The 24,110-nt window shown below is 39.2% G+C and overlaps 1 long non-coding RNA gene across 1 annotated transcript; it reads right to left on the reverse strand.

Annotated features, from left to right (window-relative positions):
• Nucleotides 1–6,202: 6,202 nt before the first annotated feature.
• LOC125786811 (uncharacterized) lies at nucleotides 6,203–6,719 on the reverse strand. Its single transcript, XR_007428833.1, has 2 exons — nucleotides 6,446–6,719; nucleotides 6,203–6,344 (listed from the first exon to the last, which is right to left on the reverse strand). It is a non-coding gene; the product is annotated as an uncharacterized LOC125786811 (long non-coding RNA).
• Between the last annotated feature and the right edge of the window lie 17,391 nt (nucleotides 6,720–24,110).

Raw genomic sequence — 24,110 nt, forward strand, 5'->3', positions numbered from 1 at the left:
TTTTTATTTAATTTTTTTACTTTATATTTAAACTTTGTTTTGTTACTGTTCCATTGTTTCTAAACAAAAAAAATTGATTGTGATACTAAAGTATTTTGTTATCACTTACAATGTTTGGTGAAATTATATCCTAGGTTTTTGGATCATTTGGATCTATAAAGCTTAAATATTAAAAAGTATCGGTATCAGTATCGATATCGGCAATACTGGCCCTGCGTTTACTTGGTATCGGATCAATACCAAAATTCCCGGTATCGCCCACCTCTAGTTCACACAGGTTGTATTTATTTATTGATTGATTAATTGTTAATAAATGAAATGACTGCATGTGTATAGTTAATGTGTATAGCATAAAATAAAATGCATATTTGCAAAAACAGATGAGTGCTATTCTTTAAACAAACCTTTCATGCTTAAAAGACAGCTTTTGTCTGTCTGCATATAAACTTTTTTCTCCACAATTTTCAATTATTTGTATCAGCTTGATTATTAGCAACTATTTAATCAATATAAATGTATTAAGTAAACTATGTAGGTGTTCTACACATTTTATTGTTAAAGTAGGCCTGGACAATAATTCGTTATCGGTATTTATCGCGATAAGAAATGTTTCAATAACGGTGATATCAGTTTTGTGGTATATCGATATGTATTAGAATCATGGACAGGCGTTTTTTACTGGCGTCAGCTCGCCGCAGAGCTCAACACATTCAGCCCCCATAGCTGGGCTACGTCAGTGCGTGATGACGTAACCACACAGGCACGTAGCCAAATAGGCTAGGCTAGGCAAGGCTAGGTTAAAATGGCTAGGCTCGGGTCCGCTTCGCTACGCAGCACATATGTCTCGCGCTGGAGCCAAACGGAGCCGGGACGAGCGGATCCAAGGCTAAGGTAGACTCAATTCGGTCGGCCCCGGATCCTCGAGGCCGGCCGCGGGTCCGCTCGCTCGGCCGCGGGTCCTCGAGGCCGGCCGCGAGTCCTCGAGGCCCGCTCGCTCGGCCGTGGGTCCTCGAGGCCGGCCGCGGGTCCGCTCGCTCGGCCGCGGGTCCGCTCCCTTGCCGCTTTGCTGCAAATTGTGCCGGAGAGTGCAGCCGACCAGCAGCGGTAATGTTAATACATCTAATCTGTTCCACCACTTCAAGCAACTCCACTACATACAATATTTTTCTTATACTGACTGAAGCACTTTTATAGCTTATGTTGTAACTAAGTTATTCATAGTTGATAAAGCCTGTAGGTTTGTTTATTTGACAGGAAAATCTTGTCGCTTTATTTATAAAGGTTTATTGTATTCTATATCCTAGTTGAAACACTTGTTTTAATCTGTTAAATTTGTTCACAAAGAATAAGAAGCTCTGCCTGTTGTAATTTAAAGTTATTTTTATTGGTAATAGTTATATAGGCTTATGTTTGACAGGGATGTCATGTTATTATTTTGCTATATGCAAATAATATTGAGCATTCATTTATTTTGACTACTTTTATTTCTAAAGTATTACAGTTTTTGTGAAAGGAGGTTTCAATGTCTTAAATTACACAGTTATATAATAATTTAAATCCGCAGTGCTGCAGGGATTGCAGGGCTTCTAAGCAGTTTTCTGAGGCCTTCAAAGTATTTATATCAATATCGAAATTATATCGTATCGACCGGAATTTAAGGAATATATCGTGATATAAATTTTGGCCATATCGTCCAGCACTATGTTAAAATAATGATTTATTGTTATTATTATTAGTGATAGCTCTCTAACTAGAGAGTCCCTGTAATGTGTCTTATGAGGCTGGAAACGGTTAGAACGCTGTCTAGTTAAACAGCTGTCTACGTAGTCAGTGCCTACATAGAGAGCTCACTAGGTTTTGGGACAGACTCATTGTGTCAGTAGCTATTATTTTAGGTTTGTTTCCTATTTTATTAATCAGTCCTCAGGTACGTATCTATAATAAGTATATAATTAGTTTAATAACTGTTTGTCTTTTTAGTTTCAGGTTCTTTTAGGATTTCAGAGCAGCGTTTAAAGTAAGTATGGTTATTAAGGATTCAGGTGAGTGTTTGGGTATAATATAATAATAAAGGTAAATATTATAAGGGATTCGGAAATTGAGGTGAGAATTTGGTTATTATAATAAAACTTACTATTGAGGTAGTATTACTTTGATTATTTTAACCAGATAATATTTCCTTTCAAAATATTAGTAACCACAAGTAGGGTTGGGTATGACGGTATTCCGGTATACCACTGTATTTAAATATGGTTATTTATATAAACATATATATTATTAAAAGACAGATAACTATTTCCTGGAGCCTGGACTGACCTGAGATTTTACATTACTTTCCTCTGGCCGGGTCGCGTCAGGGTTGAGAAATAAAAATGAAAGTATGCTGCTATTTAAAAGAATGGAAAATTAATAACAATAATAATATAGTTCTGCATACTAGAGGTTAGACTGTCTGCCTGAACCCGAGCGTGAACAGGAGCTCATCCTCGCGTTTAAAGCTACGCAGCATTTAATAAAAACAAAAAATAAGATATGAAATATAGGAAAGTAACTAACTAAACTTAGCTCAAAATGCTAAAAGAATTATAATCTAACGAATTCTAAAATAACAAAAAAGAAATAGTGTACACCCAGGTACGAAAATAAAATAATATACATAAAAAATAAATATTTCGTTTTTATCAGCATTTTACCGAAATTATTAACTTTAATAAGTTTATCACTCACCAAATCCAATCCGGGTGTTTAATTCCCGCCAATCTGGCAACCCGCGCGCGGAAACTCGGCACCGACGTGCGGCAGTCAGTAAAGTCCCTCAAAGTCGGTTTTGAGTGGCTAAACTAACCTAGTTAAGCTTTCTAGCTTTACTTTAGCTGAAATTATCACGTAGTTTTCGAATATTTACTCTGAAACTCTGAAAATCCTGAATAGTTTCTGGCTCTGCTCCTCAGCGAGTAGCAGCAGGGAGATCTCATGTACTTGCCCAATCACCAGAGAATGCGGTACTCCGGCGCTGAAGCTCATTGACCACACCCACTTGATTCCTAATTGGGTAATATTTTGCGCAGTGGGTGTTCCCAGACATCCTACGGGTTTAGCTGCTGATTGGTTCACATTTTGTGCAGTTTGCGGTCTTAGTACTGGCAAGCAGTTTGAACACTATTAATAGTAAGATATTAATATTGAAACTCTAAATATTACATATTTTTCCTTTTAATATTTTTCCTTTATAATTATTCACAATAATCAGGACATTTTATAGGGATCAATTATTTATTTTAATATTCTTAAATTCTTATTAAATTAATATTATTTATTTTCCAACATTAAGTATTTATATGTATTATGTAACACATTATAATTAAGCTCCAAGCCTATTTTGACTAATTTCTGCCTGAAATTACATACTCACATTTGAAGGCTTTTCACTCTAATATTAAATAATTAGTCAATAATCAAATAATTATAGTCAATTCTACGAATTAATATCACTTAGAAGCCTTTACACAATTCATTTAAGACACTTTAATTATTCAATTGAACATGTAATGGCCAGAATATGGTAAAAACCAGGAATTTTTTAGGCACTATTCAGATTTTCTATTTTTATTTTTTATTTTCAGACATACAAAATGAACTATTTATATGGAACAAGGGTTTTGGCAGCTCTGCATGTTGCTATAAAGTGTTTACAATCATCATATAAAATTATAAACGGCTACCTTTTACTGATTAAATACTGATTAAATAGTAATGTTATTTTCTTTCTCCAAAGTACTGGAAACTTATAATAATAATATAATCATAAAAAGTACTAATTTTATACTGTATTCTGCAGTATGAAGGGGTTTCTGAGCCATTCTGACAGTCACAGACTGAGAGCTGTGTGTGTGTGTTTACTCTGAGCGCTCCCCCACCCTCAGGAAAATCTGCTCTCTCTCTGAGTCTCGGGCTGTATTCGGAATGGCATACTACATACTACTCGTGTACTATATCTGCCTAAAGCCAGTATGCAGTACGCAGTATGTGACCAAACTGAGGATCTGTAGTGCACTACAGGTACCCGGATGGTGTACTACTCCGCTCCGATTCCGCAGTGTGCATGGGGAGCTATCTTCGCGGTGTACTGCATCCCAACATGCATTGCGACTGGCTGCTACAGCTCCCTTCAGAAAAAAACAAGATGGTGGCGAGTGAGAGAGATATTTAAATTATATAAATAAATATATTTTTAAATTAAGGGAATTATTTTGGAAAGTATTGGTTCACCGCTGTCGAGCCCCCTCCGCTGCCGCGGCCGAGCGCTGTCCGCCGCCGGGACCCTCCGCTGCCGGGGCGAGTGCTTTCCGCGGCCAGGACAGCGGAGGGGGCTTGACAGCGATGAGCCAATACTTTCCTTGATGTAGTAAATAATTCCCTCAGTTTTAATAAATTATTCTGTTATTTTAATAAATAATTCCCTCAGTTTTAATAAATTATTCTGTTATTTTAATAAATAATTCCCTCAGTTTTAATAAATTATTCTGTTACTTTAATAAATAATTCCCTCAGTTTTAATAAATTATTCTGTTATTTTAATAAATAATTCCCTCAGTTTTAATAAATTATTCTGTTATTTTAATAAATAATTCCCTCAGTTTTAATAAATTATTCTGTTACTTTAATAAATAATTCCCTCAGTTTTAATAAATTATTCTGTTATTTTAATAAATAATTCCCTCAGTTTTAATAAATTATTCTGTTACTTTAATAAATAATTCCCTCAGTTTTAATAAATTATTCTGTTACTTTAATAAATAATTCCCTCAATTTTAATAAATTATTCTGTTACTTTAATTAATAATTCCCTCAGTTTTAATAAATTATTCTGTTACTTCAATAAATAATTCCCTCAGTTTTAATAAATTATTCTCTTTAATAAATAATTCCCTCCGTTTTAATAAATCGTTCTCTTTATTTAATAAATAATTACCTTTGTTTAATAAATCGTTCTCTTTATTTAATAAATAATTACCTGAGTTTTAATACATATTTTTCTTTTAAATAAGGGAATTATTTGAATACAAATTAATAAAATTGTTTCACTTGTGTTGAGATTGTGTAAATATGAATGAGAGTTTGTTTAAATGTTTTCTTCTTGATGGTACTTACATAGATGAAAATGGTAATCTACTAAAATAAATAGGAAAACATATTTAAATATAACTGGAACTGGTCAAAGTCTTCTGACCCAACAAGCAAACACACACATTTTTATACAGTATATGGGTGAAACAGAGGTGGGGGCTTTGGGCTCCATCTCTTCTTTTGTTGGCTTTTAGTTAAGAAGGGAAATTTGTGAAGTTTTAGATCAACCAATAGTCAAACAGCTCTCAGTCACGGGCCAGAGGTGCATCTCATAAACATGTGGCCCAACAGAGAGAAGCATCAGAATGCATAAAAAAGCACTATAATTCTTTAAGTTGTTGTCTCAGGTTGTTTTGAATGTTTAGAGTAAGTTTCTAATTTTGCAGTTTTTCTTTGTGTCATGTACAGAGTGCTGCCACACAGTTGTCTGTCTTTCCTAAATTTCTGTCAGATTTTTTTGTCAGCAAATTGCAGTGAAAACAATACAGTAAAAGAATATTACTCAGAATATTTGATTACAGACTAATTTCTTGCTGTCAGTCTCCCACATACAGTCATGTTTTGTGTAAGTTTGTACTTTGTGTGTAAAACATACAATTTTAATTGATTTGATTCAAATCAAAAGCTTGTTACCATCAGAATGTATTTACACTGTACACTGCAAATTTGAAATGGCAAATTTAACACTATAAGAGTTAAATTTAACACTTTCAGTGTTTATATGGGAACCACCACCTAAGTGTTAATTTAACACTTTACAAAGTGTTAGTATATTAACACTTTGTTGGTGTTATTTATGCTAACACTTTAAGAGTAAAATATTTACACTGGAAAAGACTCCATTTACTCTATATCAGTGTTCCAGGTTTACTCTACTGGAGTGGTAGAAATTTACACGGTGTGGGTGTTATATGTACAATGTTGATGAGGCAAAATTAAATCACAGCAATAACACTGTGAGGAGCTAATAACCTACACAGACGTGGTGTAATAAAATACACCGTGATGACAATTCCTGTTCTACACTTACTGATTAAATGATGTTTTAAACTACAAAAACACATCACACACATAGTAAAGTTAAAACTTTTATTCAGCTTTAACCAGCTTCACTGCTCAACAACTGCTCAATAACTTGACTAGTCAGTCATTCCAATACAAAGGTCTGCCATTTACAAAAAAAGTCAAGCTTGGTGAGGACAGGTTTGAGTAGGAGGCTGTGAAAACAGTAAAGGTTTTATTTAGAATATAGTCCCTATAAATCCTATAATATAGTTTCGAAATAATTTCCCATACAACAGGAAAACACTTCATCTACAATCACACTCATTCTCAATGATAAAGCAGATGTCTTTTGAGGTTGTGAGATCAGCAAACACATCTTGATCCACCTCTGTCCCAGTCTCATCGGTCACTTTTAGCAGTGTATCGAGGGGTATGGAAGATTTCTCTTTAACTAAAGGAAATAAAACAGAAAAACATGTTTCCACACACACTGTCCATAACTCACTATTGCTCATAAATTATCCAGGAAATTAGTCCATTAGTCCAGGAGAAACATATGAAAAAAACGACCTTCTGTGATGTAAACTTAAAAAAAAAATCTCTATATTTTAACTCTTACATTTAAATTACGTTTAAGACACAATCAAAACACAGGTCATACTACGACCCACCTTTAACCATTTTTACTGAGTACACATTTCTTTTATAAAATAAAACAAACAAAGTTTTGTGTTTAGATCCATTTAGATCTAATTTTCAATATTAACACAACACAGTTCAGCAACATCAAAACATTAATGACTTCTTTGGTATAAAGCGTAGAGCTCTATACCAAAATATAGATCACACCTGGCATTAGTCAGGGCACCAACAGATTCATGTTTATCTGCTCCAAAAGATCTTATTCTTAGTTGAAGTGGGCTTCTAATTTAAAATTCTCATTCCACCTTAATTCCCGCAGCCGCTAATACAAAAAAAAATCCACCTTAACTCCCGCAGTCGATAATACAAAAAAATACCACCTTAAATGCTGCGGTCGCTAATACTACTTATGAAACCAGTTAAAGTGCGGTTATAATTTTAAATTCTTATTTCAATTTAAGTGCTGCAGTCACTAATTAATAGTTATGAAACTAGCCAACGTTAGCGTTAGTTAAAGCTGGCTTCTAATTTGAGTTTCTCAGTCCACCTTAAATGCTAAGGCAGTTAGCGTTAGCCAGCTAAATAGAGATAACCTACACAGACTAGCAGGATATAGATTTACTTTAAAAACTCGACAAATATAAATCCACAACTTACTCCCCGTAAAAAAGATGTCTTTATTTACTTCAAAACGGACAGCAGACTTAAAAACACTGACGGGTTGACAACCAATAGCTAACGCTAACTAGTTAGCTAGCAAGCTAGCTAGTTTAGTTAACTAGTGTTACATAACGTCGGCTAACTAATGCCAACTTACTGTACGTCCACACCGAACGCGATAAAATCGCTCTGTGTCGCTCGTGCAGCAGGCGATGAGTCGCTTGGGGGCGTGTCTCACTCAACGAGCTGTCGCTGGTGTGGGCGTTTCCAAACACAGGCACTCAGACAGCAAGAATACAGAAACAGCCTGTCTACACAATTCTAAAACATTATACACTCGTACAAACGTTTCGCATTATTTAAAATGCACGTCATATGCATAAAAATGATTATCTATTAATCTCCTTATGTGTTAAAACATTTATTATTATTGAACAAGGAAAAAACAATTTATAACTCTCTATAAATCTCTAATTCTTGTTATTGGTACAACATATAAAAAAATCCTATACACTATATTTAATCAAACACTGTTGCTTTACCATTCAGTTATTGTTGGAGCAAACTGACATGCCATTTATTTTATTTTTTTGGCTTGGACAAAAATATAAAGATGTACACTTATTTTTCAATATGATTAGTAAAATAATAAAACCACATGATTAGTCATCATTTCAAAGCATTTAAGTACTCCTGAAACACATCTTTCTTGCTGGCTATCAGCACTGAAACGAATGAAAGCTTAATCTGACTTAACACATCTACATTCTATCTTCTATCAGTTTAATATTACCATTAAAATGCTGTAAACTACTTCCTTACCTGGCACCCCAACAATTTCTGACACCTTTTTCCATGCATCATTCTTTTTATTAAGGTCCCTGTATGCAAACAGGGACACATCATACAACACCGGGAAACCGGACACAGCGATGATCAGCCTCTCCTCCATTTTGCGAGCGGAATAAATCTTCAGTAGGAACAGAAAATCAGAGCAGCGATTTCAGGCCGGACACCGGACATATGAGAATCTGTTTCTGATTGGTAGTCGCCGCCGCGCGTCACTGCTCATTTGCATAAAGTTGAGCTCTCGTCAACTCTCTCGCATCGCTCAAACCGCCCGCTTCGCGCCGCGTCGCTGCCTGTCGCCCAGTGTCGCTCGCTCTCATTGAAAATGAGAGCGAGCGACACTGGGCGACAGGCAGCGACAGGCATGACTTCCGGCTGCTTTGTCGCTCGCGTCGCGTTCGGTGTGGACGCACAGTTAGTTATCTGTTCATAGACAGAAAGACTGCCATAAAACACAATTTCTCACCAAAAACATGCACTAAAACACCTATTATAACCTTTAAATAAGCAAGACAATAGAACACTTTCTCACCCTGCTGGCACTGCTTGGCGCCAAGACAAAATGGCGTTAGTGAAGAAAATTTAACCTCATTGAGAGCCTCCAATATCCCGGATGAAGTGATTAACGATCTTGGGTGTTAGGCTGGTGAACTGTGTTGTGTTCAATATTAAACTGACACAATGCAGTGTCATTCCAACCCAATTTAACTCCACAACCTTAACACTCAACTCTAAAAGTAAGTAACACTGCAATTTTAACACTAGTGAATTTCCTGTGTACACTGTTGACAACATGACTAAGTATTTTGAGTGCCTTGTTCATGGGCAATGACACACAGACTAGGCATCCTGATGGCACTGACAAACTGATTGACAAATATTTGCTTTTGAAGCAAAAACTAAGAATTCTGACAGAGGTACTGAATGTGCTTTTGCAGGTATTTCTACAAAGTTTTGCTGTTTGCACCAACTGTTTTTAACCTCTACAAACATGGTGTCCACAGAGCATGCTGGAAGCAGAGCAAAGTCAAGAATTCAAAGTGTCCAAGACATAATACACTTTGAAGAGTTCAAATTTAACTCAGAAATAACTTCAACCCCCTGAGGGGTTCAGAGGTTACAGTGAATCTCAGGGAGTCCAAAAATGTTTACGCTGCTGTGTGTTTGACGTCTCATTCAAGAAACAGAAGGACTTTCTGAAGTTAGCTTGGGGAACTCTACGGTTCTGATCCAAGGAGAAAAGAGTTGCTGGTTCAGTGAAAATACAATAACCCTGTCACAACCGTAACAAACACAGAGGAGAAATACAACAAGACCCCTGTCAAGAGATGGAACGAGAAACAATGTGCCATTACTGTAACCCTGTGATGGGCAGTGCTCTTTAAAGAGAGCATAAAGAGAGGACTAAGCGGTGCTCAGCCAGTTCTAAGTTTGGTTGTGTTTTAGTTTGGTTTATTTGAAGTTTAAAGCTGTCTTTCGTTTTTACAAGCCATTTTGTGGCATTTCCTTTGTTCTGTTTCCCGCCTTTTTTCCACACCTCTTGTGGGGGATTTTTTCCCACCCATTCTCCAGTCTCCTTGGGGAAACATTCACTTAAGCACAACACATTTAAAATGATTATCATAATCCATTAAGAAGAAAACATTTAAACAAACTCCCATTCATATTTACACAATCTCAACTATAAAAGAAATGAGACACATTGCACAAGTGAAATAATTGTATGAATTTATTGGAATTATGTATTAAATAAAGAGAGCGATTTATTAAAACTGAGGGAATTATTTATTAAAGTAACAGAATAATTTATTAAAACTAAGGGAATTATATATTAAAATAACAGAATTTATTGGAATTATTTATTAAATAAAGAGAACGATTTATTAAATCTCTCACACTCGCCACCATCTTGCTTTTTTTCAGAAGCGAGCTGGAGAAGACAGCCCAATGCTTGTTGGGATGCAGTACACCATGAAGATAGCTCTCCATGCACACTGCGAAATCGGAGCGGAGTAGTACACTAAACTGTTACAGTTCAGCTATAATATTCTTGGGATATCTGGTGTGAATGCTGCAGCATCTCTATTGGGTTCAGGAGGTCAGGACTCTCCAGAAGGCCCAGTATTTTTTCTGTTGAAGTCGTTCGGTTGTTGATTTAATTCTATGTTTTGGGTCGTTGTCCTGTTGCATCATCCATCCTCTGTTGATCTTCAGTTGGTGGACAGATGTTCTTAAGTGTTTCTGCAAAATGTCTTGGTAAACTTGGGAATTCATTTTTTGGTTGATGTTGGCTATCCGTCCAGACCCTGAGGCAGCAAAGCATCCCCAAACCATGATGCCCCCTCCACCATGTTTCACAGTTGCGATGAGATTGAGATGGTGTGCTGTGCCTTTTTTAGAACATTAGATTCTCAACAATAACGTGACCAGCTTGTTAATCTACTAGCTAGCTTAACATGTTTCGCGACTGTACTACAACATATTTTGTTTTGCAGATAAATGTATTATAGAAGCTTATCACCTCTAGAACTCCTTTAAGACATTTGGACAACCATTCCAGTTTCTACCTCAAACCTCGGCATCAAAGCAAGAGGTGCTACTTATTTTTTTCAATTTTTTTTTCTATTATATATTTTTTTGTTTGTTTGTTTTCTTCTCACAATGCCCACAGTGCCAAAAAACTTTGTATAAACACTAATAAACAATACAAATAAAAAATCCGAAGAGGGGGGGGGGCAAAAATAAATAAATAAATAAAAAAAAATAAAAAGAGGTGCTACTTTAAAGAATCTAAAGTATAAAATATATTTTGGATATAGTTTAACACTTTTTATTTACTTCATAATTGTGTATGCATTCCTTTATAGTTTTGATGTCTTGGGTATTAATCTATAATGAAAAAAATATCTAAATATCTGAAGGTGTGAGTGATGTGTTTTTACATTTTCAAATTTAAGTGATAATTTAAATAACAAAGGATTTGGCTATATGGGTCTGCCCCACTCGCTTCTCCCAAGACACCAAGCTCATGCGGGTTGCCAGATTAACTCACAGAGTAAAGCAACACAAAGTCTTAATTTCAGCTGTAGCTGACCCAGCTATGGTTACTAAACATTACTGAAGCTCAGTGAGTACCTGTTCAGCTGAAAAATAACCAGCTTGCCTGTTTCCTTGGCATGCTGTTGTATATACCTGGCAACCCTGAGGGTGGAAATGGGATTGGTGGATAGGTGGTGGGCAAGTTTGGAGGCTACAAGCCACACAGATTTCCATGACATACTAAACAATTCAGATAAGAAAATACTGGCTGAAGCTCTGCTAAAAAAGCTGCCAGTTATTAAACTTAGCATGTTCCTTATTTCCTGATGATACACCCTGTGTATCATGTTATTACAAAAAATCATGCTTAATGCTCCTTTAATCTAAATTAATTAATTAATTAATTAAAGCTAATTTCATTTTTGCTTTGGTTTGAAGTGCATCACATAAAGAATGATGAAAATAAATATTAGGTAACATAATTCTCATATGAAAGCAACACCGACGAAGACTGACATGTGTTTCTCACTTGAATAGAAGGGCAACATGTAGCGACCTGTACTATATTATTACCAGCTAAAAATCATGCATGAGTCAGATTAAAAATATTTGCATAAGTTTTAAGGTAAAAAAAAAAAACCTCAGACCAGAATGGATAGCCGATAAACAAAAAAAGGAACAAAATTAATATAAAACTCTTACAATCGCCTACAAGGTGATGTCAGAACAGGCTCCTTCCTAACTGCACTCGCTCCTGAAGGCTTACGCTACCTCCCGGCCGCTGCGCTCCTCCAATGAACGTCGCCTCGCTTTACCAAACAAACATTCACACAAAGCAATCCAAACTGTTCTCATACAGAGTTCCCCAATGGTGGAACAAACTACCCTCCACTACCAGATCAGGAGAATCTCTCACTATCTTTAAGAAACTCCTGAAGACAGAGCTCTTCAAAGAGCACTTACTCTCCTAACACCTCTAACTAACTACCTTCCACTACCAGATCAGGAGAATCTCTCACTATCTTTAATAAACTCCTGAAGACAGAGCTCTTCAAAGAGCACTTACTCTCCTAACACCTCTAACTAACTACCTTCTACTACCAGATCAGGAGAATCTCTCACTATCTTTAATAAACTCCTGAAGACAGAGCTCTTCAAAGAGCACTTACTCTCCTAACACCTCTAACTAACTACCTTCTACTACCAGATCAGGAGAATCTCTCACTATCTTTAATAAACTCCTGAAGACAGAGCTCTTCAAAGAGCTCTTACTCTCTTAACACCTCTAACACACTAACTACTTCTAACCTCATTTCCTTCTTCCCCTCCTTCACTCCTCTATCCTATTATTCCCCTTTGACCTCCTTTTATCCCTATCCAAAGATGTTTTACCTTTAAACTTATTTTACATTGTACTTGACTATTGTAAGTCGCTTTGGACAAAAGCGTCTGCCAAATGTAATGTAATGTAATGTAAAACTAACAAAAAAAATAACAAAATGTCCCAGTCTCTAAGATGAACAGCTTCCAGAGCAGGCAGATGCAGCTCTTCAGTCCACAGGGTCCAATCACGTCCCTAACAGGGCACAGGAAAGGCTAAACAGTAACTAGTTCCTTTAGACTAATCAGCCTCTAATATATAATGAGGTGAATAAAACAAACGCTTAACTTATGCAGTTACTGAATAAAACTCCTCATAACAACAAGCCAACTATCACTCTACAGCCACATACACTGTAAATAAAAAGGCTGTTTCTACTCACACCGCTCTGAGCACAGTCGAAACTGTACTCAGAACCAGCAGCCGCTTGCCCACAGTGTATGGCCTCGGTCACCAGTCCAACGCGCTCCCGACGGCCGCCGTCGTCACCGCGTGCTCCTGCTTCAGTAACCTCCCAGGTCTGCTGGAAGTGTCACACTCGAGTCTGCTTGGCCAGCCAGCCTCGCGGTCTGTACTCCGGCTCACTCTCGGCGTCCTCACCACGCCGCACGCCGAGTCCACCGCTGCCGCTGCTGAGTCTGCGCACTTCCGACTCGCCCGCGCGTCCCCTTCGCGAGTCCTGCTTCCTGCCCTGTTGCTGCCCCTGACCTGAACATGATAAGAGTCCACCGACATGCCCGCGCTCTCCCGCTGTTCTGATTGGCGAAAGAAAAAGGGGATTGCAAGAAGCAGTTTCAGCTGTTCAGGTAATTAGACAGTCTTACAGAACGATCAGTGGGAAAAAAAAAAACCCCAAAACACAGCACATGTCACAGCAAATAAACAAAAATCCAAAATACACTCCACAATAATCACAGCAAATAAACAGAAGTCCAAAATAAATTCACAATAATGCCACACAAAATCATATTATAATATAAATCAAATAACCACTTTTTTGACCTGTCCAACAAATATACTCCGTTTATTTGTGTTAATTGGCTGTTCAGGTGCAGTTTAATCTGATTTATTACCCTGATAATCACCATACCTATAAATAAACACTGTTCCTGCTGCTGCTCCATGCTAAACTTTTAACACACTGAACGGCGTATGTGCAGCGTTCACTGCTGAGTGAATTTAACAAGCACTTTTTAAATAAAAAAAACTATCCAAACCAATCTACCCTAACTTTAATAACTTGGTTGTCCGGCAAAAACTGCAGTCAAGCTTTACGGATAACTGGAAATGAGTCTATCTGGTCCACTCCTCTTTACAGAATTGTTTAAATTCAGACACATTGGAGGATTTTCTAACATGAACAGTCTGTTTAAGATCATGCCACAGTATCTTGATTAAACTGGATGAGTTGTTCATGCCCTTTTGGAGTAATTTTGGTAGGCTGGTCTCTCTCTATTTGTGAATAATAATAGCTCTCACTGTGGTTCCCACAGTCCCAAAGCTTTAGAAATGATTTTGTAACCTTTTCCAGACTGATATATGTCAATGACTTGTTTTTTTGACAGTGTTTTCTCATCGGTTTATGTTACATGTTGAGATCTTTTATTCTGCTTTATGTTGTCAGACAGGTTCTATTGAAGCGTTTTTTGTTGTTGTTGTTTTTTTTCATTTACTCTACAGGTCTGACAGTAATCAGGCCTGGTTGTGGCTAGTTTTGTTTGGGCCAGGTTTGTTTGGATAGATATTTCTCTTTATAAAATAAATAATAATTTAAATAGTGCTTTTTATTAGTTATGTCAATGTTAAAACATTAATGCACGCTTTTAATTTGGAATTAGTAACACACACACACACACACACACACACACACACTGCTCTGCTCCTCGCCCCTGAGATTTTTATACTCATCAATTTAAGTTCTAAATCAGAAATCCTCACAACAAAGCTGAGACATTAACAATCCAATTTATCATGCATTCTTTATTGCAGCACCCTGCATTGATTTTTTCTCCCCTCAAACAAACAAATATGTACTATTATTTTAACTGACACCACTAATATACACATAATTGCATTTTACATTTCTTACATTCATTCTTTTAGTTACATTTAAATATCCACTATAAAAATGCGTTTTTTTAGAAAAACAAATGCGATTAATCGCAGTTAATCACAGAATTGTGTTGTGATTAATCAGATTAAAAAATTTAATCGATTGGCATCACTACTTTTTATATTTACTTAGCTTAGTTTTTTTATAATAAAAATTTTTGATAAACTAAAAATTGTAAGGATGACAAAAAAGGTTCAGCAACAGAATGATGTCAGCTGACTACCTAAATATACTGAATATAGAGCAGTGTCAGGATTAAACCCAGGCAGAGAGACGAGGAGGCGGACGTAATCAAAGGTAAGGTGAGAATTTATTAAACAAAGAGACAAGTAAACACGTAACAACAAAATAACTAAACAAACGAGGGAGGCTAGAGAACATAAAACTAAACAAACGCTGGAAAATAAACTAGGAATAAACAAGAGAGAGAGACTAATGATAAATAAACAAATAAACAAGTAAACAAGAAACAAAGAAAAACAAGAAACAGAGGCGAGCTAAAACTAACAAACAAACAAGAGATACTAAAGATAAACAAACGGGGAGACTATAAAACTAGGCAGGATAAACTAAAACAGGGCAAGGGAATAAACTAGGGAAAACACAGGGAACTAGAAAATAACAGAATAAACAGGAAGATAAATATATACTACAAACAAATAGGGAGGCTGACAAAAACAAACGAGGAAAACAATAAGGAACTAAACTAGATAGATAATAACTAACAAACAAAGCGGGAGTAGATAAACAAAGAAATAAACTAATAACTAAAGCTAGACAGGGTAAGGATAACTACAAGGATTTAACTAAGATAGACACGGAGAGAAACACTGAGAGAAACACTGAGAGAAACACTGAGAGAATACGGGAAGACAAACGACAGGAGACAGTGCAAAGACCGACAGAGGACAAGTAACAGAGGAAGTCTTTTTAACATAACAGGAAACACACTGGGAGTGGAAACACCTGGGGAAGGGGTGGAGCTACAAATGAGACATGAGGTAATGGAAAATCACAGGCAGAACACAGGGGCACGGGTCACGTGGGACAACACAGGCACGAGGACAGACAGGAAACAGGGCCAGGCGTGACAGAAACCTCCCCCTAAACGCGCAGCTCCCGAGGCGCGTAAAAACAAACCCCGGGGGCTGGCGGCAGGGAGAGGCCGGGGAAAACAGGAGACCGAACGGGAGACTGGACAGGGAACTGGACAGGAGATGGAGACAGGACAGGGGACAGAGACTGGACGGGGAACTGGACAGGGGACGGAGACTGGATGGGGAACTGGACAGGTGACTGAGACTGGACGGGGAACTGGACAGGTGACTGAGACTGGACGGGGAACTGGACAGGTGACGGAGACTGGACGGGGAACTGGACAGGTGACGGAGACTGGACGGGGAACTGGACAGGTGACGGAGACTGGACATGAGACAGAGACTGGACGGGACCGGACATGGGAACAGGGACAAGAACATTGACGGGGACGGAAACAAACACAGTGACTGGGACAGGAACAGTAAAACCACAGGGGACAGGAACAGGCACGAACACAGATACAGGGACCAGGACAGGGAGAGACAGGGGAACCAAAAACACAGGTGGGTGCCCAGGACCGGCAAAAGTCTGTGGGGATAGCCTGGGCACATAACTGGGGGCAAAGTCAGGAGGCCTAGGAGCAGGCCTGGAAATACGGGGCCTGGGCCCAAACATAGTTCTGGGAGCTGCTGGTGCCGGAGCTGGAGCAGCTGGGACTGCTGGTGCCGGAGCTGGAGCAGCTGGGACTGCTGGTGCCGGAGCTGGAGCAGCTGGGACTGCTGGGGCCGGAGCTGGAGCAGCTGGGACTGCTGGGGCCGGAGCTGGAGCAGCTGGGACTGCTGGGGCCGGAGCTGGAGCAGCTGGGACTGCTGGAGCCGGAGCTGGAGCAGCTGGGACTGCTGGGGCCGGAGCTGGAGCAGCTGGGACTGCTGGGGCCGGAGCTGGAGCAGCTGGGACTGCTGGGGCCGGAGCTGGAGCAGCTGGGACTGCTGGGGCCGGAGCTGGAGCAGCTGGGACTGCTGGTGCTTGAGTTGGAGCAGCTGGGACTGCTGGTGCTTGAGTTGGAGCAGCTGGGACTGCTGGCGCTTGAGAGAGCGGCGTGGCCGCCGCAGAAATCTCGGAGAGCGGCGCCGCCGCCGCTGCAGTCTGTGAGCGCGGCGCGGCCGCCGCTGAAATCTCGGAGAGCGGCGCGGCCGCCGCTGAAGTCTCGAAGAGCGGCGCGGCTGCCGCTTGTATCATGGGGTGCAGCGTTTCAGATGCGTGCTTCACGGGGCGTGGCATGAAGAGATCTGGCGCTGCAATAATGGGGCCTGAAGCCGCGGGTGAAGCAAAAACCCGGACTGGATCTGCAGCTTTGCCGGCAGAGTCACTAGCCCGAAGTGCGGGACCGCCGGTAGAGACCGGCGCGGAGATAATCCCAGAGCACGGCTGGGTCGCCGTGGAGAAAGTCTCAGAGCTTGGCTGGATCGCAGCGGCGTAATCCAGCTCTGCAGCCGCCATGAAAGCCGGCCCTTCAGCTGGAAGAGCCAGCGCTGCAGCTGTGGGACCTGAGATTGCCGATGCAATGAAAACCCGGACTGGAGTTGTAATCGCTCCGGTAGAGTCAGGTGTGAGGAGAGTCTCTGGCCGCGGCTGGCCCGCCGCGTAGGGTTTCTCGGAGCGCGGTTCAGCCACCGCTCTTGGAGATAGCGGCAAGCGGGCTGGTGTAGGGAGGTAGTCCTCTTCTTCCTCACTCGACGCAGGTGTGAGGAGGTCGGTGTAGTCCCAGAAATAGGACTCCTCACAACCTGCATCCCTGCTACCCCCGCGCTCCTCGAGGCGAGGACCGAGGCTGATAGCACGCAGCCCCAGCGCCCCCCCAAAATTTTCCCCGCTCCGGAGGGAGTCCTCCCGCGCCTTGCGGGCTTTCTGGGCCTGTTTCCTCCGAGACCTTTTGCCCTTGTGGGTCTCGGTGGGCGCCTCTGAAGCTGAGCTGACGGGCTCCAACCCGAGGAAAGGCGCTGGGAGCGGGTCATCTCCCCGGATTTGCTCCGCGAGGAGCCGGAGATATTCAAGGTCCGCCTTCCGAGCAGCATACCACTGTGCTACGTCCATGACGGTCGGTCTTTTTGTCAGGATTAAACCCAGGCAGAGAGACGAGGAGGCGGACGTAATCAAAGGTAAGGTGAGAATTTATTAAACAAAGAGACAAGTAAACACGTAACAACAAAATAACTAAACAAACGAGGGAGGCTAGAGAACATAAAACTAAACAAACGCTGGAAAATAAACTAGGAATAAACAAGAGAGAGAGACTAATGATAAATAAACAAATAAACAAGTAAACAAGAAACAAAGAAAAACAAGAAACAGAGGCGAGCTAAAACTAACAAACAAACAAGAGATACTAAAGATAAACAAACGGGGAGACTATAAAACTAGGCAGGATAAACTAAAACAGGGCAAGGGAATAAACTAGGGAAAACACAGGGAACTAGAAAATAACAGAATAAACAGGAAGATAAATATATACTACAAACAAATAGGGAGGCTGACAAAAACAAACGAGGAAAACAATAAGGAACTAAACTAGATAGATAATAACTAACAAACAAAGCGGGAGTAGATAAACAAAGAAATAAACTAATAACTAAAGCTAGACAGGGTAAGGATAACTACAAGGATTTAACTAAGATAGACACGGAGAGAAACACTGAGAGAAACACTGAGAGAAACACTGAGAGAATACGGGAAGACAAACGACAGGAGACAGTGCAAAGACCGACAGAGGACAAGTAACAGAGGAAGTCTTTTTAACATAACAGGAAACACACTGGGAGTGGAAACACCTGGGGAAGGGGTGGAGCTACAAATGAGACATGAGGTAATGGAAAATCACAGGCAGAACACAGGGGCACGGGTCACGTGGGACAACACAGGCACGAGGACAGACAGGAAACAGGGCCAGGCGTGACAAGCAGGTTATTCCATCAATGGATCATTTTTTTCTTCCCTGATGAGACAAACATATTCCAAGATAAGACAGTGACATGATTCATGGGTCTGGAATTGTGAAAGAGGTTAGAGTTCAGGGAGCATGAGATCATCATCATTTTCACACATGGATTGAGAGAGAGTTCACCACAGAGTCCAGATCTTAACCTCATTGAGAATCTTTGGGATGTGCTGGATGGAGAAGAGCTGCTTTGTGCAGTGGTCAGACTCTACCATCATCAATGCTGCTGCTGCAAGATCTTGCTGAAAAATTAATAATAAATAAATACAAATTATGACATGGCAGAAGTTTATTGAAACAATGTCACACCGAATGTGTCCCGCAATCAAAGCTAAAAGCGGTTCAACCAAATATTAGAGTGTGTTTTTAAGTAAATTTCTTTTTTTTTGTCCAGACAATGTGTATATCGTCGCTGTCCAATGAAAAACACTTATCTCCAAAACAGCAACTTTACAGTAGAGAGAAAAAACCTTGTAAGCTTTCAATGGAAGTCAATGTAAAAACAAGTTTATTTCAGGTCATTTTGAAGCGTTTCTATTGGTCCGTTCATCAAGAAATTTTGACACAGTGTAAGACAGTTTGTTTGTTCAAATTATGTAGTAAACTAAAAATCGACAAATACGGAGATAAGTGTTTTTCATTGGACAGCGACGATATATACATATATATATATATATACATATAATCTTCATTAATTGCACATTATTGCACCAGTAAGAGCAGAGTGTGAAGGTCCAATTAGCAGGGTAAGAGCACAGTTTTACTCAAAATATTGCAATGCACACAACATTATTGCATACTAAGAAAAGTAAGTACAGATTTGTACTTAAAAGAGTACAAAGCTTGTCGCTGGGGCTGTACTTTATATTGAGGTACAAAAAAGAACCTTTCAGTGAAAGTCCTTTTTTGTACCCATGTTTTTTGTGGCAATAAAGATAATAAAGATTATAAACATTATCATCAACTAAATATGGCTCAAAAACTTGATGATCCAAAATTGTCTGGCTTTCAAATAAAAAATGTGCAATTACATATATATATATATATATATTGTTTATTAGTACAGTGATGCAGAATACTGAATGTACCCTTTGGCTGCTAAAATGGTACAAATATGTACTTATTGCTGTTAGAAATGACTTTGTACTTCAGAGGGAACAAATCTGACCCTGTAAAGACCAATTTTGTACCTTTGAGGGTACAATTATGAAGAGTGTACCTTTGAGTTCATATCGTACCTCTGTTTTTTAGAGTGTGGATGACATACCAAAAGTCAAAAGAGGACAAATTGTTGGTGCACGTCTTGCTGGAGCATCTGTGACCAAGACAGCAAGTCTTTGTGATGAATCAAGAGCCACGGTATCCAGGGTAATGTCAGCATACCACCAAGAAGGACCAACCACATCCAACAGGATTAACTGTGGACGCTGTGAGAGGAAGCTGTCTGAAAGAGATGTTCAGAAAGTACGCTATTGGAGCAGAAGATGCCCAATATACAAATAGCTGATGTGAGGACCTAATGATAAATGAATGATTTTATGGGTTGTCCTGCCCAAAAGCACTTTCAAGCCCCAAACTGTCAGTGGACAGTGAAATTACATACATGCACTTATTAACTACATTTGACAACTTTTTTTTTTTTTTTTTTTACTTTTTGGTTCTTCAGTCTTCAGTTTTAGTCACTAACACAAATCAGTTAATTAATTTTAATGTGAAATACCTGCATAAAACCAACAACAATATGGGATTATGTTTTTTGTAAATAAGGATGGCTTTTTTGAGCAATGCAACATGTAGTGACCTGTGTTCTCTCGTATCATTGTCAACAACATGTCATTGTTTTGTTTTTTTATCTTCGAGCGTGTAACAGCGGCGTAATTCTATCCTGTAATTCTTCAGAAATTATGCTTCTAAAAAAAATGGTCCCATTGTTTTTATACTTGTCAGAACTTGATGAACTTGTTTAGAAGACATCGGGTTTCATGATCCCAAGCTTTTCTCAAAGTCAACAAAGGCTTGGTTTCAGATTTGTGAGCTGTCTGATTGGTGAGCTCTCTAATTGGTGAGCTGTCTGATTGGTGGGGTACCTGATTGATGCGCTCTCTGATTGGTGAAGCCTCTAATTGTTGAGGTCTCTGATTGGTAAAGTCTCTGATTAGTGAAGTCTCTGATTAATGAAGTCTGATTGAAAAGCCCTCTGATTGGTCAGGTCTCTAACAGGCAAAGTTTGATTAGTGAGCTCTCTGATTATGAAGGTCTTTGATTCCTAAAGTCTCTAATTGGTGAAGCCTCTAATTGTTGAGGTCTCTGATTGTTGAGCTCTATGATGGGTAAAATCTGATTGATAAGCTCCCTGATTGGTGAGGTCTCTGATTGGCAAAGTTTGATTGATGAGCTCTCTGATTACTAAGGTATTTTATTCCTGAAGTTTCTAATTGGTGAGCTCCCTGATTGGTGAACCCTCTGATTGGTTAGCTCTCTGACAGGTGACCTCTCTGATTGGTTAGATCTCTGACAGGTGACCTCCTCGATTGTTGAGGTCTCTGATTGGTGAGTTCTCTGATTGGTAAAGTCTGATTGGTGAGCTCTCTGATTGGTAAAGGCTGATTGGTGAGCTCTCTGATTGGAGAGATAACTGACTGTTGAGGTCTCTAATTTTTCAGCTCTCTGACTGATGAGCTCTCCAATTGGTGAGGTATCTTAAGTGGTGAGGCCTCTGTATCTTAAGGTATCTTAAGATTGGTGAGGTATCTGACCGATGAGTTATCTGATTGGTGAGATATCTGATTGGTGAGGTATCTGATTGGTGAATATCTGAATGGTGAGGTGTCTGATTGGTGAGCTCTCTAATTGCTGAGGTCTCTGATACCTGAAGCCTCCAGAATCTACTGCAAGCCGCTGCACTCACGCATACTCGACCAGGCTCCTTCTGCCGATTAGCCAGTCCAAAAGTGTGATGTGTAAGCCAAGCCAGGTTGACAAAGCAAATAGCAAAAATGGATACATGGGAAAGGTGGAAATCCATTGTTTAGTGATGTTCATGGGTTCCAGACCTCAGACACTCATTGCCTGCAAAGGATTCTTAACAAAGTATTAAAAATGAAGTTTTTATTTGTAGTAAAATTCATTTGTTCAATTACTTTTGAGCTTCTGAAATGGAAAATGTCATTCCTAAACATTTCATAGGATATTTTTGTACAACCCCTTGAATTAAACCTGGAAGTCTACACTTTAATAACATCTCAATGACATTTGTTAAAATCCAGCTTGGTGGCATGCAGAGCTCAAAGTATGAAGTTTGTGTCATTGTCCAAATATTTTCTGGACTGTATAATTATTTTCTTTTTTTTTTGTGAATGTGGGTGAGTTGTGTGTATGTGTGTGAGTCAGGGGGTGGGGTAATGGCTGGTTGGTTGGTTGCAAAATATATTTAACCCTACTTTGTGGTCGTACAGTGCAAAATTTAAGAACCCCTACCCATGACAACATTTTAGTGGGATTTGAAGAATGGTTGAATGGTGGTTAAACCTAGAAATGGTAGTGAACTGAGGCCACTGCCAGTTTGAAAAATGACAAAAACCTCCCTCAGGGTGGTGATGTTGAGCAGTAGAGCTTTTCATAATGGCCAGTGAAGCATCCAAAGCTCTATCCTGTTTCAATAAATGAGCAAGTGTCCCAATACTTTTGACTTTTCTCCATGTTGTTTTTTCTGGTTTGTTGATTCTGAAGGTTGTTTGGGTTTTGCTCAGGCCTGTAACTCTCTTTGCTAAGTGCTATCTCAGGATATCCTGTTTCTTCTTTAAGAACTTTTAAATGTGTAAATAATACTGTTCTGTTTTACAGTTTTTCTCAATTGGTTTGGCTCATTTCTTGAAACTGAGATGACATTTTCAAAATAACATGGACAAATCCCCAAACTAACTTGCGGTTCCTCATAACAGAATGGCATTTCTCATTGCTTTCATCACATTTCAAATGCTTTGTACATGTCAAGCACTCAGTACATCTTTGCAAATGGTAATGTACCAGTAGCCTACACTTAACACAATCATCCTACATTTAGTACATTTTCCAAAAGAATGCATCTTGTTGATCTATCTTAATTGGTTGGTTCTCAGTGTAATGGTTGTTCTCTCCAAAACATGTCAGCACAATTTCATCGTATAAGTCATCATCTGCAGAATAGTCTGCTCAATTCTCAAAATGAATGAATTAAGAAATTGTAATACAATACAGAACACATATTTTGGAACATTTCATAAGTTCATGACAATCAGGTGAGTAGGTAACAAGTGAAAGCAGGTTTTGTTGAGGAGGAGTGTCCCACATTACAGGTGACCAATCCATCAGTTTGTTACCTGACAGGTGTTGTCTATGATTTTGAATGCTGGCATTGCTGTATAAATACAGCTTGGCCTGGTGCTAGTACTTTGATGCTAGTCCTGTGATGATATGACAGGTGATCAGTGTAGAGGATGGCTCAGGCATTCTTCCCACGGTGCATTGCTAAAGAACACATCAGATTCGATGTTGATGAGAATTTATGGTTAAACAGACAGCAGCGGATGGATGGCCAGGAAGATGAAGAGGGTGACCAGGAGAGAGAGGGGAGTGACACAGAGAAGTCAGAATGTTACTGTATTGCATTTGTGATGCTTGACTGTTTTTTTTTTACATACTGTAATGTATTTTGTTTTGTTTTTGTATTTTGTATACACAGTATGTTTGATACATTTTCCTTTGTATTTTTATTCCTTTTCTACCTACAGTAATGTGTAAATATGTACTTGTGAATAAAAATAGTTACAATTTCCTTTAGCAGAATGAGTGCAGTGTGAAAATCGTATTCCTTTAGCTGACCTCTGCCATAAAGACAAAACATCTAAGCATTTTGACCTCCAGTACTTACACAATGCCAAAGGGACAGTGCATTTTGGGGGCACTGATGATTTGTGTGAGAAAGGAAATTAGTTTTGACACATGGGTAAACTGTTTTTGGAGCGATATGAGCATGTGATGAGGATCCATGTAGTTGTGCTGCACCGTCCAGTTTATTTTGACAGGAGGACCAAATGAATGAAAATGTGCCAAAGCAATTGAGAAGGATCTATGCCATTTTTATGGTACTGACTATTTATAAGGGAGAGGGACTTCATTTTGAAGCAAGAATGAACGTTTTGGGAGACATATGACAATTTGCTGGTTATCTGAAGTGTTGCGAAAAACTGTAAGTCTGTTTGGCCAATTTACCTTATAGTTAT

This window comes from Astyanax mexicanus, chromosome 22 (assembly GCF_023375975.1).
Source record: "Astyanax mexicanus isolate ESR-SI-001 chromosome 22, AstMex3_surface, whole genome shotgun sequence".
In the NCBI taxonomy this organism is placed as follows: domain Eukaryota; kingdom Metazoa; phylum Chordata; class Actinopteri; order Characiformes; family Acestrorhamphidae; genus Astyanax; species Astyanax mexicanus.